This window comes from Phocoena sinus, chromosome 8 (genome assembly GCF_008692025.1).
Source record: "Phocoena sinus isolate mPhoSin1 chromosome 8, mPhoSin1.pri, whole genome shotgun sequence".
NCBI classification, from domain to species: Eukaryota; Metazoa; Chordata; class Mammalia; order Artiodactyla; family Phocoenidae; genus Phocoena; species Phocoena sinus.
Window position 1 is genome coordinate 100,784,507 of NC_045770.1, and position 15,950 is coordinate 100,800,456.

The following is a 15,950-nucleotide window of genomic DNA, read 5'->3' on the forward strand; positions in this document are numbered from 1 at the left end:
GCTTTCTCTAGTTGCGGCGAGCGGGGGCTACTCTCCGTTGCGGTGCACGGGCTTTTCGTTGCGGTGGCTTCTCTTGTTGCAGAGCATGGGCTCTAGGCATGCAGGCTTCAGTAGTTGTGGCTCACGGGCTTAGTTGCTCCGTGGCATGTGGGATCTTCCTGGACCAGGGCTCGAACCCGGGTGCCCTGCATTGGCAGGCGGATTCTTAACCACTGCACCACGAGGGAAGTCCCTAATTTAACGTTTGAAGCTGTTGAGGCAGCTGGGAATTGTAGATCAGAGTATTAGACAAAAGGGTGTACAGAAAAGGAGCTCCAGAAATTTGCATATGGATCGTCTTAAGTCTTTAGCCAAACACTAAAGACGTAAGTATGTTTAGGGTGAGACCTCACAGGCCTGGCAGAGAAGAGCTACTAGGTCTCACAGCACTGGGAGACATAGGAGTTCCTATTAGGCGGAATCAAGAGACATCATTAAATACTCTGAGCATTCAGATGAGACCCCAGAAAGGCCATGCATTAGGAGTAGGGCTACTCTAGCCCTGGACTATGTATCACTCTAGACCTTTCCAATAAAGCTTAAAAATAAACCATTAAAAGAACAACTTATCTGCCAGTAAATTAACTTTGCCAGAACAAGACAAAACATCCTTTAAAGGAAAGCAACAAAATCCTGACATTCAAAAAATTTAACATTCACAATGTCCAACATAAAACGTAGAATTGCCAGACATGAAAAAAAAAAAATCAGGAAAATGTGACCCATAACCAGAGTGAAAAAAAAAAAGCAATAGAAATTTACCCATAGATGACAAATGTTGAAAGAGCAGACAGGTAATTTAAAACAGCTATTCTAAATATACTTAAGGATTTAAAGGAAAAGATTAACATACTGGGTAAGAGATGGAAAAGCTCACTAAAGAAATAGAAACAGTAAAAAAAGAAATGGAAATTCTATTTTTTTTATATTGAAATATAGCTGATTTACAATGTTGTGTTAATTTCTGCTGTACAGCAAAGTGATTTGGTTATATACATATATACATTCTTTTTCATATTCTTTTCCATTATGGTTTATCACAGGATATTGAATATAGTTCCCTGTGCTATACAGTAGGATCTTGTTGTTTATCCATTCTATATATAATTGTTTGCATCTATTAACACCAGCCTTCCATTACATTCTTTCCCCACCCCCCCCTTTCCCTTGGCAACCACAAGTCTCTTCTATATGTCTGTATGTTTCTGTTTTGTAGGTAAGTTCATTTGTGTCATATTTTAGATTTCACATATAAGTGATATCATATGGTATTTATCTTTCTCTTTCTGATTTACTTCACTTAGTATGATAATCTCAAGTTGCATCCATGTTGTTGTAAAAGGCATTATTTTGTTCTTTTTTATGGCTGAGTAGTATTCCATTGTATATATGTACCACATCTTCTTTATCCATTCATCTGTTGATGGACAGAAATGGAGATTCTAGATATGAAAAATGTAGCATCTGGAATATAAATTCACCAGGTGGAATTAATAGCACACTGGAAACTAGAGAAGGAAAGATCAGTGAAATTGAAGATAGGAACATAAGAATTATCCAGAGTAATGCTCACAGTGGGGGAAAAAAGGCTGGAAAAAGGAAAAAAAGCAATGGCTACTGGATAATATCAGAAGGTCTAACGTGTATAATTGCAGTCCTAGACTAAGAGGAGAAAAAGACTAGGGTAGAAAAAAATAATTTAAAGAAATAGTGGCCAAAAATGCTTCCAAATTTGAAGAAAAATATCAATTCATTAGATCCTAGAATCTCAGTGAACCACAAACAGGAAAAAAAATGCAAAGAAAGTCATACCTAGGCACAGCAGTCAAATTACTAAAGATGAAAAAGAGTTAATCTTAAAAGTACCTGGAGGAGAAATATACATTACAAACAGGTGAACAACAATAAAAATGATCACTGATTTTTCACCAGAAATAATGCTATCAGAAGACAATGAAAAAATGCTGTTAATCTGGGAGCCTATGTCCAGTGAAAATATTCTTGAAAAACAAAGGCCTGTGATGGTGGGGGTGGGGTTGAGGCATGGTTCCAAGGGTATATGGGAATTCTTTGTACTTTTCACTCAATTTTGCTGTGACCCTAAAACTGCTCTATTTTTTTTAAATGAAGGCAAAAACATATATTTTCAGACAAAAAGGCTGAGACAATTCACCAGTAGACCTGCACTACAAGAAATTAAATGTTAAAGCAAGTTCTTGAGGTCAAAGAAAATGAAGTAAGGTAGAAACTGAGATTTATACAAAGGAAGGAAAAACACAAACACCAGAAATGGTGCATTTGTAGATAAATAAAAAATACTTTTTTCTCGTTTATTAAATTTCTTTAAAAATAACTATTCAGGGCTTCCCTGGTGGCACAGTGGTTGGAAGTCCACCTGCCGATGCAGGGGACACGGGTTCGTGCCCCGGTCAGGGAAGATCCCACATGCCGTGGAGCGGCTGGGCCCGTGAGCCATGGCCTCTGAGCCTGCGCGTCCGGAGCCTGTGCTCCACAACGGGAGAGGCCACAACAGTGAGAGCCCCGCATACTGCAAAAAAAAAAAAAAACTATTCAAAGAAGAAATAATAACACTATATCATGAGGTTTATAATATAATGTAAGGTTCTTCAGTTATATGTGAAGTGGTATATTAACTCATGGTAGACTGTGATGAGTTATGGATGTGTATTGTATTCCCTAGAGCAACTATTAAAACAAAGTTGTATATTTAAAAAGCTAGTGGAGGAGTTAAAATGAAAAAAGAAAAACAGAGCTTAAAAAAAATGCAAGAAAGGAGGGATAAAGGAACAAAATATAGATGAGACAAAGTGAAAACAAAGAGGAAAATCATAGACTTAACTCAACCATATCAATAAATACACTAAATGTAAACAGACCATATACTCCAGATTGTCAAACTGAATTAAAAAACAAGACTCAGTTATATACAAGAATTGCACTTTAAATATACTGACACAAATAAATAAAAGGATGGGAAATATATGCAATGCAAAGTGTAATCATAAGACAATCGGTTCAAGATGGTGGAGTATAAGGACGTGCGCTCACTCCCTCTTGCGAGAGCACCTGCATCACAACTGAGTGCTGAACAATCATCAACAGGAAGACACTGGAACTCACCAAAAAAGACACCCCACATCCAAAGACAAAGGAGACGCCGCAATGAGACGGTAGGAGGGGCGCAATCACAATAAAATCAAATCCCATAACTGCTGGGTGGGTGACTCACAAACTGGAGAACACTTATACCACAGAAGTCCACCCACTGGAGTGAAGGTTCTGAGCCCCACGTCAGGCTTCCCAACCTGGGGGTCTGGCAACGGCAGGGGGAATTCCCAGAGAATCAGACTTGGAAGGGTAGTGGGATTTGATTGCAGGACTTCTACAAGACTGGGGGAAATAGAGACTCCACTCTTGGAGGGCACACACAAAGGAGTGTGCGCATCGGGACCCAGGGGAAGGAGCAGTGATGCCACGGGAGACTGAACCAGACGTACCTGCTAGTGTTGGAGGGTCTCCTGCAGAGAGGCTGGGGGTGGCTGTGGCTCACCGTGGGGACAAGGACACTGGCAGCAGAAGTTCTGGGAAGTTCTCCTTGGCATGAGCCCTCCTGAAGTCTGCCATTAGCCCCACCAAAGAGTCTGTAGCCTCCAGTGCTGGGTCGCCTCAGGCGAAACAACCAACAGGGAGGGAACTCAGCCCCACCCATCAGCAGACAAGCCGATTAAAGTTTTACTGAGCTCTGCCCACCAGAGCAACACCCAGCTCTACCCATCACCAGTCCCTCCCATTACAAAGCTTGCACAAGCCTCTTAGATAGCGTCATCCACCAGAGAGCAGCCAGCAGAAGCAAGGAGAACTACAGTCTTGCAGCCTGTGGGATGAAAATCACATTCACAGAAAGACAGACACATTGAAAAGGCAGAGGACTATGTACCAGATGAAGGAACAAGATAAAACCCCAGAAAAACAACTAAATGAAGTGGAGATAGGCAACCTTCCAGAAAAAGAATTCAGAATAATAATAGTGAAGATGATCCAGGACCTCGGAAAAAGAATGGAGGCAAAGATTGAGAAGCGGCCAGAAATGTTTAACAAAGACCTAGAAGAATTAAAGAACAAACATCTAGAAGAATTAAAGAACAAACAGACAGAGATGAACAATACAGTAACTGAAATGAAAAATACACTAGAAGGAATCAATAGCAGAATACCTGAGGCAGAAGAATGGATAAGTGACCTGGAAGACAGAATGGTACAATTCACTGCTGCAGAACAGAATAAAGAGAAAAGAACGAAAAGAAATGAAGATTGCCTAAAAGACCTCTGGGACAACATTAAATGCACCAACATTTGCATTACTCGGGTCCCCGAAGGAGAAGGGAGAGAGAAAGGACCCAAGAAAATATTTGAAGAGATCATAGTCAGAAACTTCCCTAACATGGGAAAGGAAGTAGTCATCCAAGTCCAGGAAGCGCAGTGAGTCCCATACAGGCTAAACCCAAGGAGAAACACACTGAGACACACAGTAATCAAATTGACAAAAATTAAAGAGAAAGAAAAATTATTAAAAGCAACAAGGGAAAAAACGACAAATAACATACAAGTGAACTCCCATAAGGTTAACAGCTGATTTCTCAGCAGAAACACTACAAGCCAGAAGGGAGTGGCATGATATATTTAATATTTAAAGTGATAAAAAGGAAGAACATACAACCAAGATTACTCTACCTGGCAAGGATCTCATTCAGATTCAATGGAGAAATCAAAAGCTTTACAAACAAGAAAAAGCTAAGAGAATTCAGGACCACCAAACAAGCTCTACAACAAATGCTAAAGGAACTTATGGGAAACACAAGAGAAGAAAAGGACCTACCAAAACAAACCCCAAACAATTAAGAAAATGGTAATAGGAACATACATATTGATAATTACCTTAAAGGTGAATGGATCAAATGCTCCAACCAAAAGACACAGGCTCGCTGAATGGATACAAAAACAAAACCCATATATATGCTGTCTACAAGAGACCCACTTCAGACCTAGGGACACATACAGACTGAAAGTGAGGGGATGGAAAAAGATATTCCATGCAAATGGAAATCAAAAGAAAACTGGAGTAGCAATACTCATATCAGATAAAATAAACTTTAAAATAAAGAATGTTACAAGAGACAAGGAAGGACACTACATAACGATAAAGGGATCAATCCAAGAAGAAGATATAACAATTATAAATATATATGCACCCAACATAGGAGCACCTCAATACATAAGGCAACTTTTACCAATGGACAGATCATCCAAAATGAAAATAAGTAAGGAAACAGAAGCTTTAAATGACATAGTAGACCAGATAGATTTAATTGATATTTAATTGATATTTATAGGACATTCCATCTGAAAACAGCGGATTACACTTTCTTCTCAAGTGCACACGGAACATTCTCCAAGATAGATCACATTTGGGTCACAAATCAAGCCTCAGTAAATTTAAGAAAATTGAAATTATATCAAGCATCTTTTCTGACCACAATGCTAAGAGATTAGAAATAAATACAGGGGGAAAAAATGTAGAAAACACAAACACATGGAGGCTAAACAATACATTACTAAATAACCAAGAGATCACTGAAGAAATCAAAGAGGATATCAAAAAATACCTAGAGACAAATGACAATAGAAACAAGACGATCCAAAACCTATGGGATGCAGCAAAAGCTGTTCTAAGAGGGAAGAGCTGTTTACAGCAATACAATCCTACCTCAAGAAACAAGAAAAATCTCAAATAAACAATCTAACCTTACACCTAAAGGAACTAGAGAAAGAAGAACAAACAAAACCAAAAATTAGTAGAAGGAAAGAAATCATAAAGATCAGAGCAGAAATAAATGCAATAGAAACAAAGAAAACAGTAGCAAAGATCAATAAAACTAAAAGCTGGTTCTTTGAGAAGATAAACAAAATTAATAAACCTTAAGCTAGACTCATGAAGAAAAAGAGGGAGAGGACTCAAATCAATAAAATTAGAAATGAAAAAAAAAAAAAGAAATGAAAAAGGAGAAGTTACAACAAACACTGCAGAAATACAAAGCATCACAAAAGAATATTACAAGCAACTCTATGTCAATAAAATGGACAACCTGGAAGAAATGGGCAAATTCTTAGAAACGTATAACTTTCCAAGACTGAATCAGGAAGAAATAGAAAATATGAACAGACCAATCACAAGTAATGACATTGAAACTGTGATTAAAAATCTCCCAACAAACAGAAGTCCAGGACCAGATAGCCTCACGGGTGAATATCATCAAACATTTAGAGAAGAGCTAACACCCATCTGTCTCAAACTCTTCCAGAAAATTGCAGAGGAAGGAACACTCCCAAACTCATTCTGTGAGGCCACCATCACCCTGATACCAAAACCAGACAAAGATACTACAAGAAAAGAAAATTACAGACCAATATCACTGATGAATATAGATGAAAAAAAAATCCTTACCAAAAACTAGCAAACAGAATCCAACAACATATTAGAAGGATCATACACCATGATCAAGTGGGATTTATCCCAGGGATGCAAGGATTCTTCAATATATGCAAATCAATCAATGTGATACACCATGTTAACAAATTGAAGAAGAAAAGCCATATGATCCTCTCAATAGATGCAGAAAAAGCTTTGGAAAAATTCAACACCCATTTATGATAAAAACTCTCCAGAAAGTGGGCATACAGGGAACCTCCCTCAACATCATAAAGGCCGTATACAACAAACCCACAGCAAACATCATTCTCAATGGTGAAAAACTGAAAGCATTTCCTCTAAGGTCAGGAACAAGACAAGGATGTCCACTCTCACCATTATTATTCAACATAGTTTTGGAAGTCCTATCCATGGCAATCAGAGAAGAAAAAGAAATAAAAGGAATACAAATTGGAAAAGAGGAAGTAAAACTGTCACTGTTTGCATATGACATGATACTATACATAGAAAATCCTAAAGATACCACCAGAAAACTACTAGAACCAATCAGTGAATGTGGTGAAATTGCAGAATACAAAATTAATGCACAGAAATCTCTTGCATTCCTATACACTAATGATCAAAAATCTGAATGCGAAATTAAGGAAACACTCCCATTTACCATTGCAACAAAAAGAATAAAATACCTAGGACTAAACCTACCTAGGGAGACAAAAGACCTGTATGTTGAAAACTATAAGACACTGATGAAAGAAATTAAAGATGATACCAACAGATGGAGAGACATACCATGTTCTTGGATTGGAAGAATCAATATTGTGAAAATGACTATACTACCCAAAGCAATCTACAGATTCAATGCAATCCCTATCAAATTACCAATGGCATTTTTTACAGAACTAGAACAAAAAAATCTTAAAATTTGTATGGAGACACAAAAGACCCCAAATAGCCAAAGCAATCTTGAAGGAAGAAAACAGAGCTAAAGGAATCAGACTCCCTGACTTCAGACTATACTACAAAGCTACAGTAATCAAGACAGTACGGTACTGGCAGAAAAACAGAAATACAGATCAGTGGAACAGAATAGAAAGTTGCACCTGTGGTCAACTAATCTATGACAAAGGAGGCAAGGATATACAATGGAGAAAAGACAGTCTCTTCAATAAGTGGTGCCTGGAAAACTGGACAGCTACATGTAAAAGAACGAAGTTAGAACACTCCCTAACACCATACACAAAAATAAACTCAGAATTGATTAAGGACCTAAATGTAAGGACGGACACCATAAAACTCTTAGAGGAAAACATAGGAAGAACACTCTGACATAAATCACAGCAAGATCTTTTTTGACCCACCTCCTAGAGTAATGGAAATAAGAACAAAAATAAACAAATGGGACCTAATGAAACTTCAAAGCTTTTGCACAGCAAAGGAAACTATGAACAAGACAAAAAGACAACCCTCAGAATGGGAGGAAATATTCGCAAACAAATTAACAGACAAAGGATTAATCTCCAAAATGTATAAACAGCTCATGCAGCTCAATATTTAAAAAACAACCCAATCAAAAAATGGTCAGAAGACCTAAATAGGCATTTCTCCAAAGAAGACATACAGATGGCCAAGAGGCACCTGAAAAGTGCTCAACATCACTAATTATTAGAGAAAGGCAAATCAAAACTACAATGAGGTATTACCTCACACCGGTCAGAATGGCCATCATCAGAAAATCTACAAACAACAAATGCTGGAGAGGGTGTGGAGAAAAGGGAAGCCTCTTGCACCGTTGGTGGGAATGTAAAATGATACAGCCACTATGGAGAACAGTATGGAGGTTCCTTAAAAAATTAAAAATAGAATTACCATATGACCCAGCAATGCCACTACTGGGCATATACCCAGAGAAAACCATAATTCAAAAAGACACATGCACCCCAATATTCATTGCAGCACTATTTACAATAGCCAGGTCACGGAAGCAACCTAAATGTCCATCAACAGATGAATGGATAAAGAAGATGTGGTACATATACACAACGGAATATTACTCAGCCACAAAAAGGAAGGAAATTGGGTCCCTTGCAGAAATGTGGGTGGATCGAGAGACTGTCATACAGAGTGAAGTAAGTCAGAAAGAGAAAAACAAATATCATATATTAACACATATATGTGGAATCTAGAAAAATGGTACAGATGAACCCGGTTTGCGAGGCAGAAATAGAGACACAGTTGTAGAGAACAAATGTATGGACACCAAGGGGGGAAAGCAGGGTGGGGGTGGGATGAACTGGGAGATTGGGATTGACATATGTACACTAATATGTATAAAATAGATAATAAGAACCTGCTGTATTTAAAAAATTAAATTAAAAAAGTGTAATCATAAGAAAGCTGGGATGGCTAAATTAATTAATATGAGATAAAATAGACTTTGAGATAGAGTATTATCAGAGGGAATTTCTTAATAAGGAAATCATTAATTCATTAAGAAGACATAAAAATCCAAAATTTGTATGAATCTAATAATTGAACTATGTGAAGCAAAAATTGACCAACTAAAAAGAGAAATAGACAAATCCATAACCATAGTTGGAGGTTTTAACATCTCCTTTTAGTAATTTATAAAACAGACCAAAAAAATCAATATAGAATTTTGAACAATACCATCAACCAGTTTCACCTACTGACATGTATCAAACACTGCATCCAACTACTGAATACACATTCTTTTCAAGAGTACGTTGAACATTCTTGAAGATAGACTATATGTTAGGCCATAAAATAAATATATATCACTAAATATAAAATAAAATGATACAGAGTATATTCTCTGACAACTGTGTTAAATTAGGAGTTGATTACAAAGGACTGTTCAGAAGATCTCCAAATATTGGGAAATTATCATATTACCAGATAATCCACAGGCTCAAAGAAATTGCAAGGAATTAGAAAATATTTTTAGGGGCTTCCCTGGTGGCACAGTGGTTAAGAATCTGCCTGCCAATGCAGGGGACACGGGCTCGAGCCCTGGTCCGGAAAGATCCCACATGCCTCAGAGCAACTAAGCCCATGGGCCACAACTACCGAGCCTGCGTTCTAGAGCCCACAAGCCACAACTACTGAAGCCCACGTGCCACAACTACTGAAGGCTGTGTGCCTAGAGCCTGTGCTCCACAGCAAGAGAAGCTACCACAATCAGAAGCCCGCGTACCGCAACAAAGAGTAGCCCCCGCTCGCTCCAACTAGAGAAAGCCGGCGCGCGCAGCAACGAAGACCCAACACAGCCAATAAACAAATTAATTAATGAAATAAATCTATTTTTTTTAAAAAAGAAAATATTTTTAAATGAATGATGATGAAAACATATCAAAATTTATGGGATACAACTAGCAGTGCTTAAAGGGAAATTTATAGCTTTAAATGCTTGTTTTAGAAAAGGTATGAAATCAATGAAATATAAAATACAATTAAAGAAAGTAAATACAATAAAAAATTAGTTTTTTGAAAATTATTGATAAATCTCTAGCAAGAATAATGAAGAAAAAAAGAAAATATCTCACACCATACACAAAAATAAACTCAAAATGGCTTAAAGACTTAAATAGAAGACATGACACCATAACACACCTAGAAGAGAACATTAGCAAAACATTATCTGACATAACTTGTACCAATGTTTTCTTAGGTCAGTCTCCCAAGGCAATAATAGAAATAAAAGCAGAATAAACAAATAGGACCTGATCAAATTTACAAGCTTTTGTACAGCAAAGGAAACCATAAACAAAATGAAAAGATAACCTATGAAATGGGAGGAAATATTTGCAGATGACATGACAGACAAGGGTTTAATTTCCAGAATATACAAACAGCTCATACAACTCAATAACAAAAAAACAAACAACCCAATTAAAAAGTGGGCAGAAAAAAAAAAAAAAAAAAGTGGGCAGAAGACCTAAACAGACAGTTCTCCAAAGAAGATGTATACACGGAAAGAGGTTCGACATCACTAACAGAGAAATGCACATCAAAACTACAATGAGGGACTGCCCCGGTTGTCCAGGGGCTAAGACTTCATGCTCCCAATGCAGGGAGGCCGGGTTCAATCACTGGTCAGGGAGCTAGGTACTACATGCTGCATCTAAAAATCCCGCATGCTGCAACTAAGACCTGACTTGGCCAAATAAATTAATTAATTTAAAAAAAACTAAAGAACTACAGTGAGGTATCACCTCACACCTGTCAGAATGGCCATCATTAAAAACTCTACAAATAACAAATGCTGGAGACGGTGTGGAGAAGAGGGAGCCCTCCTACGCTGTTTGTGGGAATGTAAGTTGATACAGCCACTCTAGAAAACAGTATGGAGTACAGATGAACCGGTTTGCAGGGCAGAAATTGAGACACAGATGTAGAGAACAAATGTGTGGACACCAAGGGGGGGAAAGCGGTGGTGGGTGGGCATGCTGTATAACCTGCTATATAAAAAAGTAAATAAAATTAAATTTAAAAACCCACAACAGTATGGAGGTTCCTCAGAAAACTAAAAATAGAATTACCATATGATCCAGCAATCCCACTCCTGGGCATATATCCAGACAAAACTCTAATCCAAAAAAATACATGCACCCAAATGTTCATTGCATCACTATTCACAATAGCCAAGACATGGAAACAACCTAAATGTCCATCAACAGATGAATGGATAAAGAAGATGTGGTACATATATACAGTGGAATACTACTCAGCCATAAAAAAGAATGAAATAACACCATTTGCAGCCACAGGGATGCCACCTGAGATCATCATGCTAAGTGAAGTAAGTCCGACAGAGAAAGACAAACAGTATATGCAGCCCGTCAGTCTCCTGGCTTCTCAATGACCTTGAGATAAAGTCTAACTCCTTAACATGACTTGCAAGGCCCTTTTGAACTATGCTTGCTGCCTCCACCCCACCCCACCCAACCCCGGGCCTTAAATCTCACTCTTCTTGCCGGAAATTCTCCCTTCCACTTCCCCACCTCTTGTGTGTCTCTGTGTTCCAGACCTACTGAACTTCTTTCAGCTCCTCAGGAGCTGCCAAGTTCTCTCTGATTTCTGTGCCTACAGGAGTCTCTTCTCACTTCCAGGAACATTTTTGCCATCCTCAGTCCCTTTTCACCTGGCTAATTCCATGCAAACTTCTGGGCTCTTTGTCACTCTAGAACCTGTATCTCTCCTTAACACTTAGCCCTTGACTCCTTTGTACTTAACTCACTATCTTGTGAGTGTTATGTATTTGCTGTGTCCTCTCCATACTGGGAGCTCCATGGGACCAGGGGCTATTCTATTTAATTATACATATGTTTACACACGCACACACACAGATCTTGTACACACTGCTAGTAAAGTTGATTGTTTCTGAGTAGAGAGGATAAGCATTATTTTAATATTCTAGAATACTTATCTATATTTTCTGATTTTCATAATAAACATCTCTTGTTTTCCTAATAACAAAAAATAATAACACAATTTCAGACTTACTGTAAAGCTACAGTAATCATAACAGTGTGGAAGTAGCAAAGAACAGACAGCGAGATCAATGGGACGGAATACAGAGTCTAGAAATAGACCCACACAAATACAGTCAACTGAACTTTGACAGAGGAGCAAAGGCAATACAGTGGAGAAAAGAGAATTTTTTCAACACATGGTGTTGGTACAACTTGACATCCACGTACAAAAAAATGATCTAGCCACAGACCTTAGACCCCTCACAAAAAATTAACTCAAAATGGATTATAGACTTAAGTGTAAAACACAAAACCATAAAACTATAAGGTAACCTGGGAGAACATTTAGATGATCTTGAGTTTGGCAATGGCTTTTTAGGTACCACACCAAGCCATGACCCATGAAAGAGATAATTGATAAGCTGGACTTCATTAAAATTAAAAACTCATGCTCCGTGAAAGACACTGTCAAGAGAATGAGAACACAAGCCACAGACTGGGAGAAAATATTTGCAAAAGACGTAGCTGATACAGGACTGTTATCTAAAATACAGAGAACTCTCAAAACTCAAAAAATAAGAAAACAAATGGGAGAAAATAATTGCAAACCATATATCTGATAAGGAACTCATACAACTTAATAGCAAAAATATATAAGGAACTCATACGACTCAGTAGCAAAAAAATCAAATCATGTATCTGTTGGCCATTTGTATACCTTTGTATACACTATCTGGAAAAAATGTTTATTCCAGTCTGTATTTTAAACACCCCCAGTAGTCCTTTCTTCCTATGTGTGTCCTTTTCTTTTACACAGAACACTTCACTTCTGACACTCTGCTCACCAAATGTGAAGGCGGTTTCCCCACACCAAGCAATTCTGTGACACCAGCAATTTAGCTCAATTCTGACACTATGTACCTGGAGATAGCATCAGATCCTACAGGGTAAGGGCCCAGTCCCACCAGACTGTCCCACACACCACCACTTCAGATGCCAGTAGAAAGTTCAGGTGGTGACCTGCGCTTCTGACCCACTGGCTATAAATCAGAGATTCCCACAATGCCTTCCTTGGGTTCAATTAATTTGCTAGAGTGGCTCACAGAACTTAGGAAAACAGTTTACTTACTGTTTACCAGTTTATTATAAAAGGATGTGATAAAGGATACAGATGAACATCCAGATGGAAGAGATGTGTAGGGGGCAAGGCATGTGGGAAATGGCGCCGAGCCCCCATGCCCTGTCCACGTGCGCCACTCTCGCCACACCTCCATGTGGTCACCAACCTGGAAGCTCTCCAAACCCCATACTTTTAGGATACTTATGGAGGCTTCCTCACGTAGGCAAGATCAATCATTAACTCCATTTCCAGCTTCTCTCTCCTCACTGGAGGATGGGGGAATGGGGCTGAAAACTCCAAGCCTCTGATTATGGTTTGATCTTTCTGGTGACCAGCCCTCATCCAGTAGCCCACCCAGAGTCACCTCATTAGAACAAAAGACACCTCTATCACCCAGAAAATTACAAGAGTTTCAGGAACTGGGGACAGAGACCAGCAGATATTTTCTATTACCTCACAAGATACTTTGTCCATTTTTAAATTGGATTATTTGATTTTTTTGCTAGTGAGTTGTATGAGTTTCTTATATGTTTTTGCTATTAAGTTGTGTGAGTTCCTTATCAGATATATGGTTTGCAATTATTTTCTCCCATTTGTTTTCTTATTTTTTGAGTTTTGAGAGTTCTCTGTATTTTAGATAACAGTCCTGTATCAGCTATGTCTTTTTTTTTTTTTTTTTTTTTTTTTAGCTATGTCTTTTGCAAATATTTTCTCCCAGTCTGTGGCTTGTGTTCTCATTCTCTTGACAGTGTCTTTCACGGAGCATAAGTTTTTAATTTTAATGAAGTCCAGCTTATCAATTTTCTCTTTCATGGGTCATGGTTTTGGTGTGGTACCTAAAAAGCCATTGCCAAACTCAAGATCATCTAAATGTTCTCCCAGGTTATCTTATAGTTTTATGGTTTTGTGTCTTATGGTATATATACACGATGTAATATTATTTGTCCATAAGAAAGAAGGAAATCCTGCCATTTGTGATATGGATGGAATTTGAGGGCATTACGCTACGTGAAATAAGTCAGTCAGAGGAAGACCAATACTGTATGATCTCAATTATATGTGGAATCTAAGAAAACCAAACTCAGAAACAGAGAGTAGAATTGTGGTAGCCAGAGAGATGGAGAAGAAAGAGTGATGGTGGTCAAAGGGCACACATTTCCAGTTATAAGATGAATAAGTTCTGGGGATCTAACGTACAGCAGCATGGTGACTACAGTTAACCATACCGTACTGTATGTTTGAAAACTGCTAAGGGAGTAGATCTTAAAAGTTCTCACCATACATACACACAAAAAGAACTATGTGAGGTGGTAGACATATCTTAGTCTATCTGGGCTGCTATAACAGAAATGTCATAGACTGGGTAGCTTGTAAACAACAGAAATTTATTTCTTACAGCTCTGGAGGCTAGGAAGTCCAAGATCAAGGTGCTGGCAGATTGGGTGTCTGGCGAGAGGGTTCACTTCCTAGATGGCTGTCTTTTTGCTTTAACTTCGCATGGTGGAAGGGTCAAGGACTTCTTGTATAGGACACTATTCCCATTTATGAGGGCTCCACCCTCATGACCTAATCACCTCCCAAAGGCCTCATCTCCACACATAAAACATTGGGGATTAGATCTCAACAGATGAACTTGAGGGAGACACAAATATTCAGTGCATAGTATACTGTATGATTCCAATTATATGACATTCTGGAAAAGGAAAATTATGGAGACAGTAAAAGGCCCAGGAGGGGTGAATAGGTAGAGCATAGAGGATATTTAGGGCAGTGAAACTGTCTTGTACGATACTGTTATGGTAGATACATGTGTCAAAACCCATAGAATGTATAACACAAAGAGTAAACCCTAATGTAAATAGTGGACTTTGGGTAATGATGTGTCAATATTGGTAATCAGTTGTAACAAATGTACCGCTGGTAGGGGATGTTGATAATGGGGGAGGCTGTGTGTGTGTGGACATATAGGGGGTATATGGGAACTCTCTGACCTTCCTACTCAATTTTGCTGTGAACCACAAACTACCCTAAAGAATAAATGTATTAATCATGATTATGTTGGAAAAAGAAGAACAGTTTGTTCTTTGAAGACAAAAATAAAGGTGTTTTTGTTAAAAAAAAAAAAAAGAATAAGTGTATTTAAAAAATTAATGAAAGAGACCTTAAAAATCAAAAACCAACTATCAGAGGTAATCCCACGCTGAGTCAAAATGCTAGGAGGTGTCTGAAAGTACCCACTTTCTAAATCTGGGATATGAGCAAGTTATGTGAACGCTCCAGGGCTTGATTTATTTTCTGCTTGAAAATAAAGAGTTGGGCAAGCTCAGCGGTTCTCGTGCTTTTGAATTTTTCATGAAGAAGTAAATTAAATATGGAAATGAGTGTAGAGTTGTCCACTTTTCATTTTGTGAAATAAACATATTTTCAAAACTCCACCATCTACTGTTACCATTTCATTATTAAAAAACATTTTAGTACAGAAAATTAGGACAGAATTTTTTAAAAGGCAGTCACTTTAATCGAATACCCTTAGTTTTATGAAACACTCTACATTTTCCTTTATTTTTCTAGTTTTTCAACTAACTGCTGAAAACTCTATGCTATCTGGAACCAGTTTGTGGACCAGTACTTGGAATGACTAAATGATGTCTTCCAAACCTAGTATTCTGAGGCTTGATGCACAAGTAGGTTGGTGTGGCAGAAATGTCCAAAGTGCTGGACCTAAGCAAACAGTGAACAGTAACCGTCAGGGCCCAAGTCCCTGATATATATGCTGAGCATATTATTGCTA